Source organism: Triturus cristatus, chromosome 4_2, assembly GCF_964204655.1.
Source record: "Triturus cristatus chromosome 4_2, aTriCri1.1, whole genome shotgun sequence".
Taxonomy (NCBI): Eukaryota; Metazoa; Chordata; class Amphibia; order Caudata; family Salamandridae; genus Triturus; species Triturus cristatus.
Window position 1 is genome coordinate 124,151,864 of NC_140586.1, and position 26,771 is coordinate 124,178,634.

At 43.2% G+C, this 26,771-nt stretch overlaps 1 pseudogene; it reads left to right on the top strand.

Moving 5' to 3' along the window:
- Positions 1-16,916, top strand: part of LOC146833136 (butyrophilin subfamily 3 member A3-like) — a 52,849-nt pseudogene extending 35,933 nt beyond the window's left edge.
- The last annotated feature ends 9,855 nt before the right edge of the window (positions 16,917-26,771 follow it).

Below are 26,771 nucleotides of genomic sequence, written 5' to 3' on the forward strand. Positions count from 1 at the left end.
TGTACTGTAAATAGCTTAAAATTCATTGGACATTCAAACACGAGTAAACATTTATTGGTTCAATAAACACAGAAATACACCCATTGCAGCTTCATTTATTTACACTAAGCACAAAATAAATGTAAATAAATACAGATATAATGAGCACAAAATAATCATGGATAAATACAGACTGAAATGTCAAAAAAATAAATAACAAAAAATTTGGGAGCCCTAATTACAGTGTAAATTCAATAGGCCTCATCAGTTCACTGGGGAAAGTGACATCAGGTATTTAGGGAGTGATCTGTTTATAATAACAATGTATGACAAAGCAAGTAGGTCTGAAGTACCTATCGTGAAAAGGGTTTGTTAAAAGCAATAGGTATTTATATGGTTATAGCACTGTGCTAAAGTCTATAGGCAGGTATATTGTTACACTGAATCTTACAGACTACTGTAGCAGGCAAGAGTTTTGGAAACCCACCTGTACAAACCATGTGTATAGTATATTTGAACGACTGCAATCTTCAATAGGCTCTATTAGCACACACTTTATTGTTTTGACTACTGTAACTTTGAACATATTTCTAATGTTACTACAGTATATGTAGGAAGCTCGCTCTTTATATGATATATCAAAATTAGATATATCATGCAAGGAGTCCAGGGGTTCCCTTATGAGTGGACAGGTGCTTGCTATGCAATCCCAAATTGCTCTTCTAGGGAGTAGTATAGTCGAGCAGCCTTAGGCCTATCAGAGGGGAATGTTAGGTATCTGCAATTTACACAATAGTCAATAAATATAAGACACACGACTCAAGAAGGAGATCCACACCAATTTATAAAAATAACATGTATCTTTATGCATATTTAGGCACCAGAACCAATTCGATCAGGTAAGTACATTTTTGCAATAGAAATTCTTTTGTATTAAAAAAATTGACACAGTGCAATTTTTAGAATCTGCAATGTTATCCTATGGGAGGAAGAACAAGTATGGCATTCACATAGAGTACAGTGACGTACAGGATCAGTCTCCAGGATTTAAGTTGAATGGTGGGCAAGGTCCAAGGTAGCACCAGCAGAACACCACCAGCCGAGTACAGGGGTGCAAAACAGCTTTGGGTGTGCAATGCAAGTCCATGGAGAACGGTTATCGCATAAAGAGGCTGCAAGCTTTGACTGGGGGGCCAGTCGGGCTGAACCAATAGGGGGCTCAGGCCTCATGAAGCTTGGGGATATAGGGAGAACATTGGTTCTCTTCTCCACGGCTCAGAGGTGACGGGTGCAGAGGTGTCTTTAGGTATCGGGTTTGCCTTACCTGGAGTAGTCGCAGTAGAGTGCACCTGTGTACAGAGGCTGCAGGGAATGTCGGGGAGTCCATGAGAGGAGAGATGAAACCACATTGGACTCGGTCTCTGGAGGGCTGGGGGACCGCTCTGTCATCATTGGCCCACTTCAACTCATGCATGGAATGACGGGTGCAGTGGTGGCTTTAGGCATCGGGTTTTTGCATACTTGAGGTCCTCTCAGATCTCTCGGGTTGCATGCAGAGTGCAGGGAAGCAGGTCTGCTGCTTAACAGGCGTTCCTGGCTCCTGGGTGAAGTGCTGGCATGTCTCCCAGGCTTGGGAGACACAGCAACTGCAGGACAAGTTGTTTTTTGGCGCAATTGTCGAAGTCAGCAGGCAGGCCAGCAGAGTTGGCGCCAAGTCAGTTGCTGGGTCTTCGGTTCATGCCCATTGTGACTCTTCACATTCGTCTTCTTCTTTCAGATTGGCAGGATCTGCATAGAAGATTTGCACTGTAATAATCCTTGTTAAGCTCTCTTAGGAGATATAGTATTTTGCTTAGCCAACTGTAATTTGTATACATTTGTAATTTTATGACTGTACATCTGATACTTGCCCTGTGGGAAAGCTTATGCTCAGTACAGTATGCCTGAGTTGGTTATGGTGATAAGCCATAAGACCTACAGGCCTGATTGGTGTGCAGTGAAAAGCAATGCCAGATGCCAGAGGCCTGGTCTGTTTATTAGGCAATGTATGACAAAGGCAGTAGTCCTGGCTTATTTATTATGAAAAGCATATGTTAAAAAACAATAGGCTTCTAACACTGGAATGTTATCACTCTATTTTAAGGTATTTTGTTAAATGTAGTCTCAAAGACTGCCGTACTAGACATATGTTTTGGTGTTGATCACCCACTCTGACATAACCTGGGAGTAGGAGATTTAGACTGTGATGATTCTTGTTAGGTCCTATTGAGGGAAGTTATTCTGTAATTCTGTGCTTATTTGTAATCTCGTAACTGTAAGCGTTTTGGTTGCCAGATTATGCAGACTTTAGTGGACCTCTATTTGTTATACTGTCAAGCCAATGGTAAAGCTTATAGGCCTTATCGGTTCTCTAGGAAATATTATGTCAGAATCCTTAGGAGTGATCTGCTTATAATGAAAAGTTATAACAAAGCCAGACAGCCTGACTTACTTATTGTGAAAAGCTTATTTTAAAGGCAATAGGCTGGGTTGTTATTACACTGTGCTAAAGCCTGTCAACAGGACTCCGGTTGGTGGCTGCTGGCAAGCAGGCCACGGGGTTGTGGGAGCAAAGCTTCTAGGATTAAGCTCAGGGCAAGTTGGGGACCAATTTAGCACCAAAGGGGCACCCCGAGCGGCACTACGGTAGCCGGGTGCAGGGTGCTGTTTTGAGGTCGGGTGCCCTGTTGATTTCAATGGAGATTCTCCGGGACAAAGAAACACTGCAGGCTTGGGGGCGAGGATCTTCCAGGAGTGACCACCACTTCGAGGGGTAAGTTGGGATGTTGAGGGTTGGTTAGGCACCGCTGGGTTGGGCACACAAGGAAGTGGGGTGTCGGGTGCAGGGGTGCCTTGGGACGTCGAATTTTCTTACCCGCTCTGGTTGCGGTAGGTGGGGTCCTCTGGATTGAGGCTGCAGACGTCGTCTGGAGGCTTGAGGCAGGTCAGGGGTCGCCGGATCTTGGGTTAGGATCACCGGGGAGACCTCCTCGTGGTATTTGTGCACTCAAGCTTGGGCTGGGTTCGGTGGGTGCAGAGTGGGCTGGATTTGCGGTTCCTGGCTGGCTGACACCAGAAGCTGCAGTTCAAACACGTCCGGTGTTCACAGGAGAAACAGCTTGGAAAGTGAAGGCAGGCAGGTCCTCAGGGGTTTTTGAGGTTGCTGTCCACTGGACACGCCGGGGTTTTGCAGGAGCAGGTTCGAGGGGAGACAGGCCTGTAGGGCTGGGGCCAAGTCAGTGGGCGTCGTCCTCTTGTTAGCTCTGCACGGCTTCTCGTCCTTCTTTTTCTATTCTTTTTCTTGTGGTTGCTGGATCTGAGGAAGGAAGGTTCAGGGTGCCCCTAAATACTAAATTTAAGAGCGTTACAGGGAGGTAAAGGGCAGGGACCAATGGGTCCCTTCCCTGGGTGGGTACACCCCCTATTCTGCCACTCTCCAGTGGGAGGGGGCCAGGAGCCTGTACCTGGTTGGCTGGGTCCCCCCATCCTCAAGATGGCGGGGACTCGAGGTTGTGCTTCACCTCGCCTCCCCATCTTAGGGGTGGAGTTGGCAGAGGTGGGCACACCTCTCTTCCTCACTTGTTTTTCCCGCCGGTTCTCCCGCCCAAAATGGGGGGTAGAACCAGTGGGGACCAGTTGCTGAAAGCAGAAAAGGGTCTGGAGAGGCTCACAAAGGCGGCATTCCTTTGAAGCTTCTCCTTCGTGAAGCCTGCCCATCCTGGGGGAGGAGGCTTGGCACCTCGTCCCAGGATGTGCATTGTTTCAGGCCCCCGAGAGCAGCAAGCTCTTGACCCAGGGGTCCAGAAACATCTCTTGTGGTGGCAGCCTGCGCAGCCACTCAGTCAGGTCACTGGAAGTTGGTCGAGTTTCAGGGGGCACCTCTAAGATGCCCTCTGTAGTGCATTTTACATTAAATACCACACTGGCATCAGTGTGGGTTTAATGTGCTTAGAAGTTTGATACCAAACTTCTCAGTCTTCAGTGTAGCCATTATGGTGCTGTGGAGTTCGTAATGACAAACTTACAGCACCATATACTCTTAATGGCAGCACTGCACTTACTGTGCCCAGGAATGGACTTGGGCACTGTAGGGGTACAGGGCTCATGCTCCTGTACCCTTACCACTGGCATGGGGCACCCAGCTAGAGGGGTGGCTGATGTATGCCAGGGCAGTGGTTTGTGGGCCTGGCACACAGGGATGTGTGCCATGTTGACTCTTCACTTTGTTCTGCACCAAGGCACTCAGTCTGCAAAGGCAGTGTGTGAGTGTCAGGGGACAGGGACTCTAAGGGTGGCACAATAAGTGCTGCAGCCCTTAGGGGCCTTCTCTGGTCACAGTGCCCTGGGTACCTGTGGTACCATTTACCAGGGGCTGACCTGTGGCTAGAGATGCCAATTGGGTTTAGGCTTCAATGCAGTTTTTAGGGAAGGAACACAGGCCCTAGGCACCTGATTGGCAGGAGCCCAGGGCACACTCAGTCAAAGTACATCAGCAATTCAGCAAAATGTGGGGGCATACCATGCAAGAAAGAGGGCACTTTCTCACAGGGAGCACACAGTTTCCCGCGCAAGGAGAGAGCAGAAATGCTCCATATCTTTGTAAATACGGAGTATTTCTGCTCTCTCCCTTTCATGCAATACAGCGCAGCAAGATCCCTTGCTGTGCTGAATTGTGTGAAAAAATAGTAAATGTGCCCTCAAGTGACATTGATGCACATTGCCTACGCTATTCTTTCCTTCTGGTATTGTTATTAAGACTTGGCCCCTGCTTTCAGTGTTCAAAGGATGGCAAGCTTGGGTGTCCAGCACTGATTGGCTGGCGCTACACAAAAGTAATACCTAAGTTTCTCATTTATTGTTCTTGAGTTAGAGTCAGTTTTTTCATTCAAGGGTCTTTTCTAAGGCCCATCATGCTTGTGAGTAAAGGCATCCCGCGGAGCACGCGTGATGATGCTTTGGACCAACCTTTCAAGTTTCTTTAAGTCAATGGACCTTTGTTGTAGCCTAAGAAGAGAAGGGGTTACTGACAATTTTAGATCCATAAACTGTGTGATCAAATGTGACCACACAGTAAGAGTCAGAGTCAGTATCTTAAAGTTGAAAAAGGATTTATTATAAACTCAAAGCCAAGGTAATATAAATCCGATGCAAAAACATACTATAAATACAAAGAATTATCAAAGGAAGACCAAATCGATGTACAATATTGGCCCTTAACAGCAAAGAACAAATCAATATTTCTGTAATTGCAATGCAAAAGATTAAGAACAAAGTCTGATGAGTGGACGAATGGTTTTGATCCTTTTCCACATAGATGGGAAAGAATTGCAGTATCTCTACAGTAAACTAAGAGTTAAGGAAACCCTATGAATCCAGAAGCAAGAAAATGTATCAGTCTCAGAACTGATGTAGAACTTGCTTAAGCAAAAGATCATGTATAGCAAAAAGCCACACAATCAAAAGTCGGGAGAGATTTGTACCTCTCGAAGTCTAAAAGAGATCTCTCTGACTACATGTTAAGTTCACTAATAAGAAACACACAGAAAGTTTGAGACACATGACCTCACATTATTCAACCTCATTATTTCCATTTCCAATGAAGTGTTCCAGAGCCTGGTATAATACTCTCATTTTTCAGTTTTCGCTTCTGAGGTGTCCTTGGATTCCTCACTTTGACAGATATTGCCAACTGGTAGCACTCCCTTGTTCTTCTCATTAAATTTAATTGATGTTGGCAGTACTTCCTTTCCTCAGTATCTTCAAACACAATGTTCTTTCACTAAGAATGCTTTGGTCTGCACCTGAGTCACGGTAACTTAGCAAGTTACTTTCAAAAGCATGTAATTGTGCAACACGCATGCAATCCTTTAAATACATTAATATATACAAGGTAATTAATCTATATCACACTTTCACGCATGAATACACTTTTATTTACAACTGACCACATTATAGGCACAACACCAACACTCTCATGATTCATTCTTTCCTAACCTATGGAGAATGCACTGCATCAAATAAATTTTAGCGCGACCCCAGTACAGTCTTAGCCTATAGATTAATGTTGCCGATGGTTCAGCTGTTCCTAAAAGAAAAATTGTTAATGTGCATCAGCGCCTTGAGACCCTTTCAGGTGAGTAGCTGCGCTTTATAAACCCATGATTGATTGATACTCATTTAGAACTCCATTACTGCACATTCTATACTAGTGCACAACGTATACTGATTATAATTGTATATTGCGAATACATGAGACCAAAAGTACACACATATATGTGGCATTATCAAGATAAGAGTGGAGCCAAATTATACTACTCCAATCTCCCCTCTCATAGTGATCAAGCCATCACAGATACGATCAGATCCTTATCAGATTATCAGACTAGACCAATCAAAACCATTTAGTTTTAAGCTGTTTTCATCTAGACAAACTCTGCTCTCTTTTGCGAGTAGAAGGTCTAACGCAAGATGATGCTGCAAAACCATAGACCTTATCGCTACCGTCTCTGTATTCACAAGCAGTAAAGAATTTGCAGTACTGGTGGCTAACTTATCCATAATAGTAGACAACGCTCTAATTTTATTTCACTAAAAAATACCCCCACAGACAGAATCATAGCACCAAAATGTCTCCTACTACTTCTGCTGCACTAGTGTCTCTTTTTGATGTTGGTTTCTTTTCCCAAACAGGATTTTTAAAATGTTCAACATGATAAATCTTTAGGAACACCATACCTAAATAACAAGTGCCATGCCATCCATGTGGCAGTTTCAAATATGCATTCTGTCCACAAATGAAATAAACACCAGAAATCACGGGATCTTGTCCTTCCAGGTAACAAGGATGCCTAGCTCAAGCTTCAAACATGTGCTCACAATCACTTTCTCCTAAAAACAAGAGATTGATATTACTTTGATCAACATGTATGCCCATCTTTCCCTTATGTTGCCAATCTAAAACCAAACCTGGCAAATTCCCTTCCTCTTGGTGCTCCTTTTCGTCATCATTTCACTTGTGATCATTAAGGCTTGTATCTTCTTTCGTTTGTGACTTCAATTTCCTCCACCTATCCTCAAATAAATAAATACATTTCCTCTCCACTTCTGACAATATACAAGTCAAATTATGTCTATGAGCACATGCAGTGTCTAATGTTTTTAGTGACATGTAATATTTTCCCGCCAACTCAGCACTCTTAAAATAAGGATTCTTATTTAAATGTTTGATATGAGGAACTTGTGAAAGAACAACATCATAATTCAAAAATAATAGTCAAAACTCCCTGTGCATAAAATAAACTTAACAAGAGGCTCCAAGTAATACCATATGTCAAAGGAATATGGTGACAGGTTTTACCCTCTGAAACAGAAGCAGGTAATTGGGTACACACATAACAATCTCTAGCACTCACAGTGTCTACATATTCATAAGGCAACCCAAAATAAACATTTGAAGTATAGTCCCCTCTAGTCACATCTGTGTGTATCTCTTCTATTCCCCATACTCACTGATCTCTATCTCTAGGATGTGATGTAGTAGCGACAATAGTAGGTCTAATTTCTACTGCCTTATATGTGACTGAATATAACCCGGTAAGTACAATTATTAGCACAACTACAGTTATTGATATACCTGTTATGATATAGCCACACTAAGTAGTATTATTATTAACATTGGTTTTGGCTTCCATTTCTACTTTGGAATCTAACTCTATGATGGAATATAGCAGATGCAGAGTATTCTCTCTCAACTTCCACCTGTGCAAACGGCAAAACCAATGTCCAAATAATATCCAGGTATATACAATTTCTTCGTGAGACTTTCTTAGCTCTACTTTATGTTCTTCTAAAGGACAACCTTACGCTCCTTCAGCTATGCCTCTGGCCTCAGTTCTCTTTTTTCTTCCCTACAAATTATGCAATGTCTTTGATAATATATAGTTCAATTTCATTCACTATCAGTCTAAGAATGAAATTCTTTAGTTTAGCAACTAGCACAAGAAACTAATTTGCATTCAAAAAGGGAATTTCAGCTACATAGAAAATATGATGTTTCAATGCACTCAGTCTTGCCAATAAAGGAAGTGAAAAAATAAGATTGATTTAGAGATCAAGGGCCTCATGTAGGTAAATAAATTTTACCGGTTCTTAAATACCGAGCCGTACCGAATCGGTAAATTAGAATCGGTAAGTTACATGTAGGTAAAAATTCGGTAACAGTTACCGATTCGGTAACAGTCGGTAAATACGAATCGGAATTCACCGATTCGGTAAATACCGAGGTGATAATTACCGAATCGGAAAATACCGAGGTGGCATCTACCGAATCGGAAAATACCGAGGTGGTATCTACCGAATCGGAAAATACCGAATCGGTACGTACGGATTCGGTAAATAACATCACATGACTTGACGAAAAAGCTAATCCTGTGCAACGACAGCCCACCCAACCAGGAACTGCCCACACCCAGGCAGGTGTACACAATTAGCCGAAGTGGCCACACCCAGGCAGGTGTACATAATTAGCCGACCCTGGAGAGGCTCGGAGTGCAGAGGAGAGGCAGGGAGCAGTTGCATGTGCGAGCGGGAAACGAACAGCATGTCCAGCCAGAGCACACAGAAAGACGGAGGGGAAAGGAGGAGGAAGCTCAAATTCAGCCCCAAGGAACTCCAGGTGCTGGTGGAGGAGGTGGTGAAGCAGCACCAGAAGCTGTTTGGGAGGCAATCCCTGCAAGTGCCTGAGGCCGAAAAGCGCAACATATGGCTGGCCATCCAGGCGCAGGTCAATGCTGTGGGAGTGACCCACAGGGAAATTGAGGTCCTCAAAAAGCGCTGGTATGACCTGAGGATTGTGACCAAGAGGAAGATGGGCGACATCCAGAAGGAGGCCAGCCAGACCGGAGGTGGAACCAACAGGGCACCTGCCCTCACCGAACTGGAGGAGCTGGTGGCGGCCACACTCGAGCAAGAGAGCGTCGTGGGTCTTGGGGACGCCGACAGCTCTGCCAGAGCCGCAACACACCAAGGTAAGACGAAAGCACAGCAATGTAGCCGCCCCTACCCCTATCCCACATCCCCCATTGTGACACGAGAATCACACTGCAGTCCACACGTGTCAGTGCAGACAGGCAATGCATTCCGGGAGATGTAGTCAGGGCAACATTAACCATGACGTAAATGTCACAGGGCAACAAGGCATGTCACGCACTCGAGGCACAAGGAGACAGAGGACAGATTGGAATGTGAAATGATTTATTGTGACGCTTGCAATGCAGCCCTTCGGGGATACTGAGCCAATGTTGTTTTTCTGTCCACAGATGTGACATCATGCAGTACAGGGCATGCTGCAGGGGAGACGGCACACCGGCCACAAAAATCACCTCTAGCCAGCACGAGTGCAGACCAGGGAGCAGGCCCACTTGCAGCCGCACCACCTACGCAGCCAGCCTCGCCGCACACAGAGCCAGCATCACCTCACCGAGAGCCAGCATCACCACCACCAGAGCCAGCATCGCCACTCATGTTCGATTCACCGGCCACATCTCCGCTTGCAGGTGTGAGAATGAGGAGGCGTCCAGCAGCCAGGCTACGAGCCTTAGACACCTCGTCAGACGACAGCATGGGCCCAGAAGACCGCACCGGGCCCCAGGAAGGGAGCCATCCCACTGTGCCCCAAACATCACAGGCAGCACAGACGGGAGCAAGAGGGCGCCGCAGGTCGCGTGTCCAGAGTCCACCAGCACCCACTGACGGCCATGGTGTCTTCTTGGGGCTCGAGGGCCAAATGTTGAAGCAACAGCGCCTGCAATCAAAGGCAGTAATGTCAGTCCAGAGGCACATGCGGGTGATGAGGACAAGCTTAGTCAACATGGACACAAACATTGGCGGCATGGCTGCGGGCATTCGGGACATGTCCCAGTCAATCCAGCAGTTGTGCAGCAAATTAGATGCTGACATCGAAGCACGGCGCCGGGAACGCCAGAGAAGGGACACTACCAGCAGGGCACTCAACCGTCTGGCAACTGCGACTTCCCTACTTTGCCGGCGCTCTGTGACGATGCAGGAGGGCCTAACACAGTGCTGCAGCGACCTGTCACGGGGGATGGTGCAGGTGACAAGTGCACTAGGGGTGCTATTGACAAGTCAGGCGTCGACAACTGCTGCAGGGGATGCTGCGGAGAGCATCGACACCAGCAGCAGCATCACACCCCCCGTCCCCGAAGCACGCAGGAGCAGCAGGCGGCTTGGGGTTGGCTCTAGTGAGGATGCACAGGCCGTGCAATCCACCACTGCAGCGCGTATGCGCAAACATTGATGTGGCCCTGCTTATCCACTTGCCATTGGGTGACGTAACCCTGGACATACTCATTGTATAGATGGCATATTGCCAGATTGGCCTGTTCATGTGTTCATGGCGTGGTGCCACATTAAACTACGTCATGACTTCTCACGACTCGCTGTGTCCCCTCACTTACTCAGAAATAGTTGCATGTGATCTCTGCCCGTCTCTCTCTCCCATCGATTGCAGTTGGCACTCTAGCTGCGCTGCCCTCTGGCTGGCCTGACTCATCCTCGTTGTCCTCAAAATATGTTAGTTCCACATCTGTACCTTTTTTCGTGGCAAGGTTGTGCAGCATTGCACAAGTGGCAATTATCTTGCAGCAGGTGATGGGTTTGTACTGGCGTGCGCCTCCGCTCTTGTGGAGGCAGCGGAACCTGCTCTTCAGCAGTCCAAACGTGCGCTCCACCACATTGCGTGTAGATTTGTGGGCCACGTTGTATCGTCTCTCACTCTGGGTTGCTGGGTGTAGGTAGGGAGTGAGGATGAATGAACGGCATGCATATGCACTGTCGCCTGGATGAGTAAAAGGGAACCATCAGTTACATGCCTCTATACACTCTGATTTGCAGGTTTCAAGGGGCGTCACTGTTACTTACCCAGCAGGTATCCCTCTCCGAATTCTCCGGCTCTCAGTCGTGTGTAGATCCCACTATTCTGGAAGATGTAAGAGTCGTGGGTGCTCCCAGGAAACTTTGCAACAATATCTGTGATGATGTTCCCTGCATCACAGATCACCTGCACATTGATGGAGTGGGTGGACTTCCTGTTCCTGTAGATGTGCTCTGTGTCAGCTGGAGGACAGATTGGGATGTGTGTACCATCAATACAGCCGATGACATGGGGGAACTGTGCCATGTGATAAAAGTCTGTTTTTGTTTTCTGCAGTGCAGCCTGTGTGTTTGGGAAGCTGATGTAGTGGTGCATTCTCTGCATCATGGCATCCAGGAACTTCCTGAAGAAACGTGACAGGCAACTCTGGGATACCCCACCCACCGCAGCTATCACCACCTGATAACTGCCGGATGCCAACAGATGTAGGCTGCAGAGCACCTGCACATGTGGGGGTATGGCGTGCGCCCTTCTTATTGGCTGGTCCAGGAGTGGGTGAAGGTCCCTGATTAAGTCCATGATGGTTTCGGGGTGTAGCCTGTACCTCTCATGTATCTCTGCATCAGTCAGCTGGAATAGTGTGATGCGCTGTCTGTAGATTTGTTCCTCCCGTCGCCACACCCTCAGTCCTGCTGCCTGTAGACGTAGGCGCCTTGCAATGACGTACATGGCGGCCATGTTGTCCACGCTGTTGCATTTTGGGATTGCTTATGTGCATTGTTGATGGTTACCACCTGCTTTCCATCCGTGTTAATTACCGACTCTTATTTACCGATTTTCCTGGATTTCTTAATTACCGACTGCTCCTACATGTCATTTTCAATTTTTACCACTTCATATTTACCACTTCATATTTACCGATTCGTTAATAATGTATTCGGTAAATATGAATCGGTATTTTAGAATTCGGTAACTATGAATCGGTATTTACCGCCTCATATTTACCGAAAAGTGGTTTTTGGACTCCTACATCTCACTTGTCTGAATACCGGTCGGTAACGGCATATTTACCGAAAATCGGCCGTTACCGACCGGTATTTGGCTACCTACATGAGGCCCCAAATTCCTATAGAATCAACTGAATTTTCACAGTAATCCCATAATTCCCAAAACTCCTTCTCCCTGTCATTTGCGAGGAAGCATGTCTATTGAGGAGATGCGTATTTGCGACTCAGTACCTTCGCTCTCTTAGATCTTCTTAGTACTGACTCTTCACCTCCATTCACTTGGATCTGAATCTTCTGTTTCTTCTGGAACACTTGGAAGACCAATTTCTCCTTGTGGAGCCAGTCTCCACCTCTCCTGCTTCCTCGTCCAGCTGCCCCTCTAGGTTTCCTAACACTTGGCCCTCCGTCAGTGTCTGAATCAGGTTCTGCAACTACTACTGGGCTTATTTCTTCTGCTCCAGTTTCACCATCCAGTTCTCTAAGATCCTCCTCAGGCTAATCAGGAGCTATTTCAGTTACTAATTGATCACCCGCAGCTTGAATAACCTACTCATGTGGTCTTGCGACCACCACTGACTCTTCTCAGAGAGGTTCTGTTACTTTGTGACAGAACGCTCCGAGTGAGAGCAGCATAAATCCAATCAGGTATACCTCCTCACTTCACAGAAGTTTTAGTCACTAGAATTACTTCATAGGATCCATACTACCAAGGCTCCAAGCACGACTTCTGTACATGTTTTTTTTCTCCAAGACACAGTCTCCGGGACTAAGGTCATGGCACTGCTCCTGATGTGGGGGGGTGTAGCATTTTCAACCTTGTGAGACACAGGCATCACGTCAGCTAGTCCCTTACAGTAGTCCATTATCAAGTCATCTGTGATATTAACCAATGCATTGGCAGGCACGGCTGGCAATCTCATTGCCCTTCTCATGAGGATCTCATGAGGAGACAGTCCTGTTCTATGATCAGGTATGCTGTGCAAACCTATCAACACATGCGGCAAAGCATCTGGCCATTTCAATGATGTTGTAGCGCACACTTTGGCAAGTCTTGATTTCAGCATTCCATTGACTTATTCCACCAGGCCTGAAGCCTCAGGTCGGTAACTACAATGCAGCCTTTGGTCAATTTGTAGGGCAGCACACAGCATCTTCAACACTTCGCTATTGAAGTGTGTCCCTCTGTCAGATTCCAAAGAAGTCTGGAAGAATAACCTTGGAATATGCTCCCTCAACAATGACTTAGCTACTGTGAGACTATCACATATGCGTGTAGGATAAGCCTCAACCCACTGTGAAAAGATACACACAACGACCAGCATATATCTCAACCTATTTCACATGAGCATCTCTATGAAGTCCAACTTCTTCCTGTTGAAAGGACCACCGGACCTCCATATATGACTCATGGACTGCAGTTCTTTACCCTACATTGTTCTGTTGACACACATACATCTGTGGCACAACTTTGTAACTTTAAAATACTAAGTCTATCAAAGTGCAAAGGTGCCGAGAAAGTTAAAATACTAATCAATACCTAATTTGTTACAGAAATGTTGATGACTGGTCACAAAAGAACACCCAAAAACAGTCTTCATACAGGTTTCATCCGCGGAGGTGCATTAGTAGTTTAAAAATACATTTCAGATCCCTGATTGTCACTCACTATACTCACTATTCGCTATTGCTGCCATATGGTTTAAGATACAAGTGGTGCAAATATTCAACATTGGGCCCTATAAAAACGGTATAATTCTATCCACACAGCCTTAAAAAACCTGTGCTATCTGTAAAATGCGATATATCTCACGTGATTCTCAACTATGTGAGAGATTATCTTTGGGGCTAGGGCAGTTCATGATTAGACTACTGCTCTTTTAAGGATCTGACTTGTTTCTTAGCAGTTTGTCTGTGATATCCAGAAATGTTATGAGTTTATTAATCGCCTGTGGCTGTGCACTGTTCATTAAGTGGCTAACGACAGATGATGTGGCACAACGCATCAGCCAAAACTTTTGGTTAAACCACGTCTGCCAAAACAATTACACCATAGCATCTCTCCCTACATGTCGGGCCGTGGTAATGTCATTCCATTGGAGGTAACAAACTGGTTACACAGGTCTTCCATCCACTGAAACCCAGAATTCATCCTCATCCCTTTTAACACAACCTGAATTCACCCAACTCTGGTGTTCTGACTCTGTCCCTTCCTCTTGCAACCGTTTAACTTCTTCCCAGGTATCAGTGACTGTAAGCAAAAAGTTGTAATTGGTCTCATCTGTTCCCTCATTTACATACTCTACATTAAATATACAAGCATTGTAAGCACAGCATGTTGCAACCTCATCAGCATATCTGTTGCCAAGTGTTACATAATCATCTCCCTTGCAATGTGCAGCACACTTCACGACTGTGACTTGCAAAGGTAATTGCAAAGCCTCCAACACTTTTCTCACTTGTTCACCATTTCTAATGGAGGAATCAGATGTCGTATTGAATCCCTCATGATACCATAACCACACCGATGCCATACTGACTATCTATAAATATAGTCACTCTCAAATGATCTGAGACACACATGCTCCAGTAAGAGCAATCAGTTCTGCCACTTGTGCAGAGACTACTCCTTATAACCAAGTGGATTCCACCTCTCTCGAAACAGTACAAACTGGATAAGCAACACTCAAATGTTCTCCATGGTCTTGTAAACATGAGCAATCCACAAACATTATGTAATCAGATTCGGACAGTGGCTCATCTAGTATATCAGGTCTAGGCTTGGTGCATAGTGTAGTGACATCGAGACAGTCATGCTCCACTTCATCTGCCACATTTTCGGTGTCTGGGAGAGGTAACGTAGTAGCAGGATTTAATACAAAGCCCCTTTTCGACGTTACATTGTCAGCTGCCAGTATGATCTGCTCATACAGAGTCAGACGGCTTTTCTTAAGATGCTGTGTCCTCATTTTAGTTAACAAAATCTCAACAGAATGTGGAACACACACAGTTAAGGGATGACACATCACTATACTCTCACCTTTCTATGCTGGCACCTGTCGCCGCCACAGCTTTAAGGTAACCAAGCAGCGCCGCTGCCACTGAATCTAACGTGGATGAAAAGTAAGTAACTGGTCTCCGAGCTCCCCGATGGCTCTGCGTTAACACTGAAAGAGCACAACCTTTTCATTCACTACAAAAGAGCAAAAACGCTTTTTTTAATCAGGAATTCCCAGCGCCAGAGCGCAATAGAGGCTTTCTCTCAACTCTAGGAATGCAGCCAGACAATATTGTCTCAAGGCACCTGATCCAACACATCTTTGTGTTTCAGCCTCAGTAGAAGCTTAGCCATAAGGGAAAAGTTAGGTATCTATTGACGACAGTAGCCCACCATTCCCAAAAACATCCTGACCTATTTCTGCATTGTTGGCGGATTCATTTGCATGATCCCAGAAATTCTCTCTTGCAAAAACTTTCTTGCACCTTTCTCAATGTGATGACCAAGATACAAAACTTCTTTCAAGCAATACTATAGCTTATTTGGGGACAGGTTATGTCCATTCTCAGCCAAGTGGTTTAGAAGGGCAATAGTGTCAACCTTGCAAGATTCCTGTGTATCTGAAATTCACTCCACTTACATTGCGAGCACTTTTGACAAAAGTGCTCATTGTCAGAAGGCATGCATTTTCACATTTTTATTACTTTTTCAAAGACAGACTAATAATATGTGAGAATGTATTTGTTAACAAAAAGTAATATTTTTGACACTCAGAATTTTCACCCAGTGTGTCTGGGACATTGTACTTTTTTTCCTGCCTGGCACTGCTATGCTGGAAATAACAGGTCCAGGTGAGGAAAAAAGCAGCAAAAAGCCCATCCTACCTGGAGTGGTGTTCCTTTGCTATCATTTCCGTCATTTTTTGGTGGCTAGCCATTGAGAAAGGGATTCGGGAAGCCAAGTCGGCTGAGGTTCAACCAATAGAAACAAAGAAGTTACCCCTCTAAATAAGGCAAGACAACCATGAGTTGAGCTTCTCAGGTATTAGTTGATTTTTGGCGGATGCCCCCATTACCTACCAGCTCAAGATGAGCCTCTTCATCTAGGAAGTGATCAGCTGGCAAGGCTGCAATGGAGATTCATGGGGTTGGCCTAAATCAGATAGATGTGCACAAGAGTCAAGCTCTGGGGTCAAAATCTTGAAGAATTGGTTGAAGTAAGAATTGGGGGGTGGGTTAGAAATCAAGCAAAGACTGAGCGGACACTCACTACCGGGACAGTCAAGGTGATGATAAAAGGTATGGTGGAGAAGAGAAAACAACTGGCAGCCAGATGTAACTTAAGGACTTGTTAAGTCAGTTTTACGCACAGGGAAAGAGAGTCAGGGGTGGTGATGCCCATGGCACTGTTAGTTGATCTGGTAGATTAGGTACTCTTTGTTAAGTAATAAAATACGCGTATTTAAATCTAATTGAATGTGTTCCTTTGTTGCAGGGGTTGTTTCTCTGCATTCTAGCACTGCTTCCCGCTGGCATGTATCGGAGGATTTAAGAAGTGTGATTGCCCAAATTGAAAAAGATATTGAAGACGCACCTTATAGATACAATGAATTGCCCTGTGACCTGGGGCGTGAGAGGCTCACCTCAGGAAAACACTATTGGGAGGTCCAGGTGAGGGATGCAAAGGAATGGAAACTTGGAGTTTGTGATGGGACTGCAACCTGGTGGGGGGTCATCAGAGTGGCACCATATTGAGGATACTGGGCAGTGGGCAGAGAGAATGAAGACATACACATCTCATACACTTCCCTGTCACAGACCCCTCTCAGTCCACCCATGCCTCCCAGGACAGTGGGAATTTTGCTGGACATTGAATCAGGAAGAGTTGCATTTCATAATCAAGAGCCGTGAACTCTGTTATTTTGCTTTCCTCGCTACCCCTTCCACGTACCCTACAGCCATATTTCTCCACTTGGGATCTAACCAGCTCTCTGCTAACCGTTTAGGTGACTGAAGGAAAATAAAAGAGCCCAGATCAAGGTCTTGTTACGAAAGCCATCTCAACATCGCTCTGTGTACTGTAGTATTTTGAAAGTTACCATTTGCGCCTGGGAAATGGCTATGATTGCCAGTCATGCTTTCATGTACACTAGTCAGTGTCTATGTCCTTTCTGTTGAGCTTTCAATCATCACAGATTTTTCTCCTCTGTTCCACTGCACTTTCAAGGAGTGACTGGTATGTTTAAAATCAATGTGCATCTCTGTGCTTTAGTGTCCTAGAATGGCGTACAGGTCTGTTCTCTGTGATACTATCTAATCTGGTTTTCAGTCCACTCTCTTTCTCTGTTTTTAACATAGCTTACCTGTTTCTGTCTCACTGTTTGGCCTAACATTCTATGATTGGCACAGTGTGTCACTGGCTATTTATTAATATCTTCATCCAGTCTCTAGACAATTGCCTCATTGTTAATGTCAGGGATTTCATAGAAAGTCACTTACAGTTGTCATCATGAATTTTACTGAAGATCTAATACACGAGTCGCATGTGATGTCATTCGTGGGATCATGAGCAGTTCGCTAGGAGAGGTAATGTGACTTACAGGCGCTACACTATCAGAGACATGAAGACATGTCTGAAGTTGCTTTATCATAACCTTAATTTTCCGTGAACTCCATTTACTGCTGGGATATGTAAGGGGTTGACTATAAGTCTTCGAAGAAAGCAATAGTGCTTTCATTCTTTGTGTAGAACCAGCACTGCAATTAGAACAGTTTTTTGTTTTTTTTAAACTTTTTTAATTGGTACTTACATAAAACGTGTACATACAAATAGTCAACATATTGAGGTTGCAATACAGTTCCATATACCTATATTGTGGTTTACAGTGTCTACAGTTCTTGGTTAGCCACAGGTCCACTCCAACGCCATTTGAACCTTTATAACCCCGATAAGTTTTCCAGGCCCGCAAAATTTTCTCTGTCTTCTTAAGGCAAAGTCCAAATAATGTTCCCATTCTCCAAGTGTCGGAACTACTGTCGCTCCCCACCTCCTTGCCACGCAATTAGAACAGGTTTATTGGGTGACATTTTTCAGATGTGACAGAATAATCTAGCATCTACTTTATATACACCTATCCTCCAAGAGAAAATAGAATTGTAAATCTGGTCTGCCCTGGTATAGAATCTTGTCAGATATCCCCACAGTAAATGTAATCATGCCCTCTTATGAAACCAAGCATCTGTTTTTATGAATAACTGGACTCCTTTACAAATGTGTAATTTGAAGATGACAAATATTGGAAATGTAAAACTGCTAAAAGATCATTGTATGATCTTCTCATAATATGCCTGGTTGTGAATGAGCTATGGAATGAGAAAGTGCAAATAATCCAGTTGGTTTCTGAAATCTCTCTACACATGAATAAACGATTTTTTCTTTCGCTGAATGAAATAGGCGGAAGGATGGCACAAGGAACATAGTTGTAGCGCAAGATAGCCCTGACAGATAGATAGGAGTTAATTCTGTGAAACTATAAATCTGCAAGAACAGCAAAAGGTAAAGCCTGGCTTTCTGAAATGTATAACTTGGTCACTATGTAATGAAAATCATTAATTGTGATTTCTGAAGAAATTATAAGCAGAAGCTGAAGTGTATGTGCTATTTAAAATGTATTGTATCATCCCTATCCAGTGGAGCAGTGGCGTATGGGTTCACCAATAAAGTTTAAGAAATTGGACTATTGAAATTGTATGAAACATATAAATAGACACTAAACAAAGCATAGTTAAAGAGTAGTTATGGTTTTATGGTTCAGTGAACACAAAACCAAAAAAGCACTGAATTCGCCAGTTATGGTGTGCAGCACACAACACCCATCTTACCTCATACCCCTGCCATGTTTTGCTCTGTGTCACCTTATATGTTTTTATGTGCCATTGATTTGAGAGTGTACTGAGCAGGACAGAAACATGAGTTATGGTGAACATTGCGAAATTCACTGAAAAACTCTGTTCATAAGTGAATTATTTTTGAGGAAAAAAGAACGAACGTAGACCTCCTTGTGTGAATTCAGAGATATTTTATTCCTCCTCGCCTGCCATTACGCGTTTCAGCCGTCAGAGCGGCCTTGATCACATGACAATGCTCAAAGTATTTTGCTCATTATTTAAAGTGCTAGTGCTTGAAAAAAACAACCTCACACACATGATCTGAAATTGATGGACATAGAAAACAGACTGATGAATTTCAAATTCATGCCGATAAATTAATACATTGCATATGTTCGACATTTTGCGAAAAATAAAATGCATACAAGTAAAATACCTCATTTATACAAGTCCTATGGTCCAATAAAATAAAATGTTACAATTTTGAACATAGATAATATTTGCTAATACCTGTGTAGTACCTGAAAAGGAATGGAACCTTATGAGAGTATTCTGGTCGTCCATTTCTACAACATGTGTGTGTGTGTGTGTGTGTGTGAAAAATAAATAAATGTGCTTGCCAAATACCCGTGTGAAATACCTCACAAATGCACCCCCGGATAATATTTACATGTAACTGCATATACTTGGGGCCTCACCCATGAAGAAATTTTTTTAAATTTAATTTTGATCTTCTTTTAATTCCCCCCATGTGAGATACTTCTAAGGTAAGGTTTCCAATCTCATAATAGTACTTATAAATGATGATCTATAATCATAATCTGTAGACTACCTAATAGATATACATGAGATAATCTCATTAAATATATGCAGTAAGAAGGTACACTGATCTGTAATCATTGCAATATACCCTTATGTTTAAAAAATGTAAAAACAATAAAAGATGGTATTATAAAATCAGAAGGCGCAAAAAGAGTGCAAATAGTGCAGTACTGGTCCATATGGACACCTAGTGCAAAATATAATGGGGTGGATATGTGCAAAGGATGGTTGATAAATATGCATATAAGCTAATGCCGATGAGGACGCTAAGGAGAGGGCTGTTGAATTTCCCCTATGGTTCATGAGGGGAACAAGATAACTAAGTTAGTGTTTTATATTCCCATGTAATATCCTAAAACTCTAAACCTTCAGAACAAACAAAAGACACACAATAAGTAAAAACTATATGTCTAAAATTTCATTCTAAAAAGGTCTAAGCCAGAATAAATATTTAGATAAGAACAGTATAAATACTAAAAAGCAATAAGTTATCTTATAAACGAACATGACCAATATACATAATTTGCAATTCATGATTTCACTTTCTAGATTGGGTCCATTTACAGATTTTACAGATATGTGTAAAGGTCTTCGGTTGCGTTGAGCCCTCCAGGATACTTGGAATCAAATTCCAATATATAGTTGGTTTCCAGACGTCTTAACTTAGCTTCCCTATCTCCTCCCCTTTTGGTGATAGGGATAGCCTCTATGACAACGTATTTAAGATGACTGGGATCACTATCGTGAATGGCTTGAAAGTGTCTGGCCACTGGATAATTTTGATCTTTATTGATAATCGCTCGTATGTGCTGTAGTATTCTCTTATGGGCAGCTAACCTAGTGCTCCCTATGTATTTCAGATGACAGCTACATTCTAAAACATACACCACGTACTCCGTTTTGCATGTTAAGTGTTGCCTAATCTCCCGAATCTTGGACGAGAAAGCTATAGTGTATGTTTTGACATTGTTGCCAAATTTACAAGCTTTACAAGTGGAACACTTGAAAAAACCTTTTCTTGCGGTGAGCCACATATCTTTACGACCCTCATCTTGTTTGTTACTTGCTAATTTGTTTCCCAAACTTTTGGTTTTTCTGAAAGTGATTGAAGGATTGGTAAGCATACGACTTCCTATTATTGGGTCATCTTGAATAAAGTGCCAATTCCGCTTAACAATATTTCTAATTTGTCTTTCGTGTTTAGAATACGAAAGAATCAGTCTCACAGGTTGAGCGGCGGCAGTGACCCCTTGTTCTAATAGATTGGCCTTGTATATTAAAAGTTCCTCCCTTGCCTTGGAACGTGACCTTCTTATGGCTGCATCCACTATTCCTGTGTTGTACCCTCTTGCTAAAAACCTAGCACGACTCTCTGACTGCTTGATTTTCATGTCTTCCTCACTGCTGCATATTCTACGTATACGGAGCATCTCCCCGTATGGTATACTTTTAATTAAATGGGGAGGGTGGGCACTCGATGCATGCAGAACAGTGTTCCCTGCGGTTGGCTTTCTGAATAGTGTAGTGGTTAGACTATTGTTCTCCACTGTGACCTGCACATCAAGAAAAGACACTGTTTGCTTACTGATGGTGAAAGTGAATCTTAAGTTGATATCATTATGGTTAATCTGATCAATAAATTCAATTGCTTCATTCTCAGTCCCCCTCCACACAATAAATAAATCATCAATGAACCTTAGCCAACAAATCACGTTGTTGTTGTAAATATGTTCAAATTGGCGCATGAGGACCAGTTCCTCCCACCAGCCCATGAAGATGCAGGCATAGCTGGGAGAACAACTGGCCCCCATAGCCACACCCTGCGTCTGCTGGTACATTTGGCCATTAAAAAGAAAAAGGTTGTTATCCAGACAGAATAATAACATATCCAAAAGCATTCTAGTGTGCTGGGCTTATACAATAGATCTGCCGCACAGAAAATGTTCGACCACTCTCAGGCTATCCTTGTTACGGATACATGTGTATAATGAGCACACATCCAACGTTATTAACAGATAATCTGTGCTCCATTTCAAATTGTTGATTTTGTTTAAAAAGTCACATGTATCTTGGATATATGATTTTAAGTTCTTCATATATGGCTGCAGGAAGTAGTCGATATATTTGGATAGGTTTTCCAATGGCCCATCACAGGCCGCGATAATAGGTCTGCCAGGGGGTTTATTCATGTTTTTGTGTACCTTGGGTATAAAATAGATAACAGGGACCGAAGGATGTTCTCTTTTGAGGAATTTATATTCATCCTCACTAAGGAGTCCCCGACTTTTCCATGCCAAAAGGTATTTAAAAAGTGCTTCCTGAGTGCTCTTATATTTGGCAGGAGTGCTTTTTTTTGTAACATTCCTCATCATTAAGCTGAGTATGAGCTTCGTTCATGTATTCCTCCATAGGCCACAAAACAATATTTCCCCCCTTATCAGAATTCCTGATAACAATGTTTTCCTTTTGTAGTTTGGAAATCAATTGATTATATTTTCTTTCTTTATTGGTATATTTTCTGTCCGGTCTGTTGACAATGTAGTTGAGTTTTTTGATTTGATTGACTACATGTTCACTGAATGCATCCAGAAAATCTCTCGCCATGATTGGCACAAATTTTGATTTGTTTTTGAACGGCGTCATGGGTCTAGCACACGCTTCCAAGGGGGACGTGCTGGATCCACTGGTTTGTGCTACTTCCCCCAATTCACAGAGGTCCCGATAGGTCCCCAAATCTGAGACCATCAGACCAGAATAGTTATATATATATCCAAAACAAAATCGCCTGCTAAGGAAGAGCCCATAAACATGTAGGTTTCCGCCAAAATCTTTATTTGCAGGAAGCACTCGTGGAAAACAATGGCATTGTCCATTGAAATTTGCACACCCAGCCCAACGTGTTTCATGTCCAACACTTCCTCAGGGGCTCCGGGTAAGTGGTCCAGGTAACGGCAATTTTGGCGGCATCATTTTTAACAAGATTACTCTGCCTCCGTGGGCGTGACCATTAACATGGCCTTATGGGAATCGTAGTGCCGCCGGATTACTACAGTGAGCTGCCGTACGTGGAACAACTGTAGTATCAACTATTCAGTCCAAGTGGAGTGTGGCAATGTCCTGAAGCACCACAAGTGCTTGAATAACCCTCCAAATACGGCACCTGTTCCATCAGCAATCCCGCCGTTTGACGGAATCACAGGAGTGCCTTCCGACACCAGGGCTTACTTCCACGGCTCAGGCAAGCCGTATTAGATCCAAAACAAAATCGCCTGCTAAGGAAGAGCCCATACACAGGTAGGTTTCCGCCAAAATCTTTATTTGCAAGAAGCACTCGTGGAAAACAACGGCATTGTCCATAGAAATTTGCACACCCAGCCCAACGCGTTTCATGTCCAACACTTCCTCAGGGGCTCCGGGTAAGTGGTCCAGGTAACGGCAATTTTGGCGGCATCATTTTTAACAAGATTACTCCACCTCCGTGGGCGTGACCATCACCATGGCCATATGGGAATCGTAGTGCCGCCGGATTACTGCAGTGAGCTGCCGTACGTGGAACAACTGTAGTATCAACTATTCAGTCCAAGTGGAGTGTGGCAATGTCCTGAAGCACCACAAGTGCTTGAATAACCCTCCAAATACGGCACCTGTTCCATCAGAAATCCCGCCGTTTGACGGAATTGCAGGAGTGCCTTCCGACACCAGGGCTTACTTCCACGGCTCAGGCAAGCCGTATTAGATCCAAAACAAAATCGCCTGCTAAGGAAGAGCCCATAAACAGGTAGGTTTCCGCCAAAATCTTTATTTGCAGCAAGCACTCATGGAAAACAACGGCATTGTCCATAGAAATTTGCACACCCAGCCCAATGTGTTTCATGTCCAACACTTCCTCAGGGGCTCCGGGTAAGTGGTCTAGGTAACAGCAATTTTGGCGGCATCATTTTTAACAAGATTACTCCGCCTCCGTGTGCATCCTGCAAATAAAGATTTTGGCAGAAACCTACCTGTTTATGGGCCCTTCCTTAGCAGGCGATTTTGTTTTGGATATATATGTATATATATATATACATATATATATATATATATATTACCTACTGGCGGTCGCCAGTAGGTAGTTATAGTTAGGACCCTGTTTCCATAGGAAAACCGCAACATTCTATTTTGAATAACTTTGGCGCCGGTGGACGAATCCTCGCGAAATTTTCAAAATAGGTGGGGCGCTCCGCTCCGCTCCTACCCTGAAAGTCTCGGGGGGATTCGTCAAGCGGGGGCTGAGATAAAAGGGGGGTCCCAAAACGCGTTTTTCCCATGCATTTTTCCATAGGACCTTTAGACACAGCTACAGCCCGAACGGCTGAACAGAGTTCCTTGAAATTTGGCAGAGAGGTAGTCTACAGGTCAAGGAAGTGCCTTTTGTAGGTTTGGTGTAAATCTGTTCAGTAGATTCTGAGAAAATAGCCTTTAAATCAATATATATATCTGAGCCAGCTTACGGTGCGCTTACGGTGCGCTTACCGTACGCGTACGTTGACGTGCGCGAGCGCGATTCTGATTGGCTGTTAGATCTTAGTAAACATTCGAATCGGTCGAAACCAGGAAGCGGCGGCCGCCATTTTCTCTCTCGCACTCTGAGTGGGGATTAAAAAACAAAGGACAAAAACATGTAAAGGGGCTGTTTAGACAGATTCTAAGCACCTAGCCATGTTGGGGGAGTCCCCAAAGATCCCCCAAGGCCAGAAACGGAATTTTAATTTTTTCGATAATTTCGCCGACCGTACGTGTACGGTAAAAAAATTTTTTTAAAAAAATTATCCATACTCTCCCCACCCCATGTGCAAATGGTGCCCGAAGGGCAACATTTGTGCATGGTATATCACAGATGTGAAAAATTAAAATATTACCTTTCACAACGAAGCGCATCATATGTCCTCCATGTGCGCACGGTGCGCGAAGCGCATCGTGCGTACATGGCCCATCTAGCGTAACGTGGGCACGCGGCCACGAATGGCGTAAAGTAACTTAGCATTTAAAAAACCGCACAAATTCACTGAAAAAACCATAGGTTTCACACACGTTATAGTTAGGAATTAGCATTTAAAAAACCTTGCAAATTCACTGAAAAAACCATAGGTTTCACACATGTTATAGTTAGCGGAAATTTTACTGATAAAAAACCAATGAAATTCCCCCGTTATAGTTAGTGCAGGCAACTATAACTCACGCGACCGCAATCTTCTGCTGATGACATATGTGTCTTTATGAAAAAAAAATATTTGTAATATATGTATAGCTAAAAATTTATGGAAGAAGACATGGGCAAATAAGTGTCTAAATACAGTATTAGCATCAGCAGAGGATTGCGGTCGCGTGAGTTATAGTTGCCTGCACTAACTATAACGGGGGAATTTCATTGGTTTTTTATCAGTAAAATTTCCGCTAACTATAACATGTGTGAAACCTATGGTTTTTTCAGTGAATATACATATATATATTCAGTGAAAAAACCATAGGTTTCACACATGTTATAGTTAGCTGGACATTTTACTCGTAAAAAACCAATGAAATTGCCCCGTTATAGTTAGTTCAGCTAACTATAACTCGCGCGCCCGCAATGCACTGCTGATGACGTCACATATTACATCACTCATGACATGGTCAGTGACATCACTCATGACATCACTGATGACATCTCAAATGACATCACTGATGACATCATCCAGTGAATGTGTGTTTTTCTGAAAATTAAATATGTTTTATATATGTATATCTCAAGGTCGATGGAAGAATAAATGGGTATATAAGTGTCTAAATGGATGATTTGTTTTTGAAAAATTGATTGTGTAACTGACTGATTAAGTGTATCTCTCACTTTGTGTATAAGTGGCTGCATGGGTTGGTGAGTAGCTACATGGGTGTCTATATAGGTTATTAGTTGTTTTTTTGAGTATCAGTCTGAGTATCTGTATGGTTCGGTGGGGGGTATTACGTAGTGCATAGGTGCATGAATGAGTGACTCACTGTTTGTATGTGTTGAAGACAGCATGTGTGCAGGACTGTATGGGTGGATGAGTGTGTGTATGGGTGTGTTAGTGAGTGAATGACTGTCTCAATAGTGTCTTCAGGAGTAACTACATATGTTTTAAAGTAGTATATGTGACTATTGGTGTATATATGTGAGTATATGTGAGAGGGAGAGATTGAAAGAGTTCCTGTATGAATAAGTATGTGTTTCTATAAGTGATTGTTTAAAAGACTAAGTATGTGTAAGTTTCCGTAGAAGTAAGTGTGGTGGTGTGTGTATAACTGTATATGCAGGTGAATGTATGTTTGATTCTTTATTAGCATGAGTGACTATGTGTGTGAGTAACTCTATGGATGAGTGGCATTATGTAACAGGATGTATAGGTGTATGAGTACATATGATGAGTGAGTACATGTATGAGTGACTGTATAGGACTGTTGGTGAATGAGTGGATGTGTATGTGGATCTTAGAATTACTGAAGAGGTTGTTGTAACTGGTATTGGTATGTCCATTGTTTTGAAATTTTTAGTCTCTATTTTTGAATGTGTGTATCAAAGCTTATATTAAGGTGAGAGGAGGTCTGCCACTCTATCACAAGGATGATGTCATCAGTGATGTCATCAGTGATGTCATTTGAGATGTCATCAGTGATGTCATGAGTGATGTCACTGACCATGTCATGAGTGATGTAATATGTGACGTCATCAGCAGTGCATTGCGGGCGCGCGAGTTATAGTTAGCTGAACTAACTATAACGGGGCAATTTCATTGGTTTTTTACGAGTAAAATGTCCAGCTAACTATAACATGTGTGAAACCTATGGTTTTTTCACTGAATTTCTAAGGTTTTTTAAATGCTAATTCCTAACTATAACGTGTGTGAAACCTATGGTTTTTTCAGTGAATTTCTAAGGTTTTTTAAATGCTAATTCCTAACTATAACGTGTGTGAAACCCATGGTTTTTTCAGTGAATTTGCAAGGTTTTTTAAATGCTAATTCCTAACTATAACGTGTGTGAAACCCATGGTTTTTTCAGTGAATTTGCAAGGTTTTTTAAATGCTATTTTTTTTTTTTATTCTTCATTTTTTTCAAACATATTTTTAATTTAATTTTCTTACCTTTTATAAAGA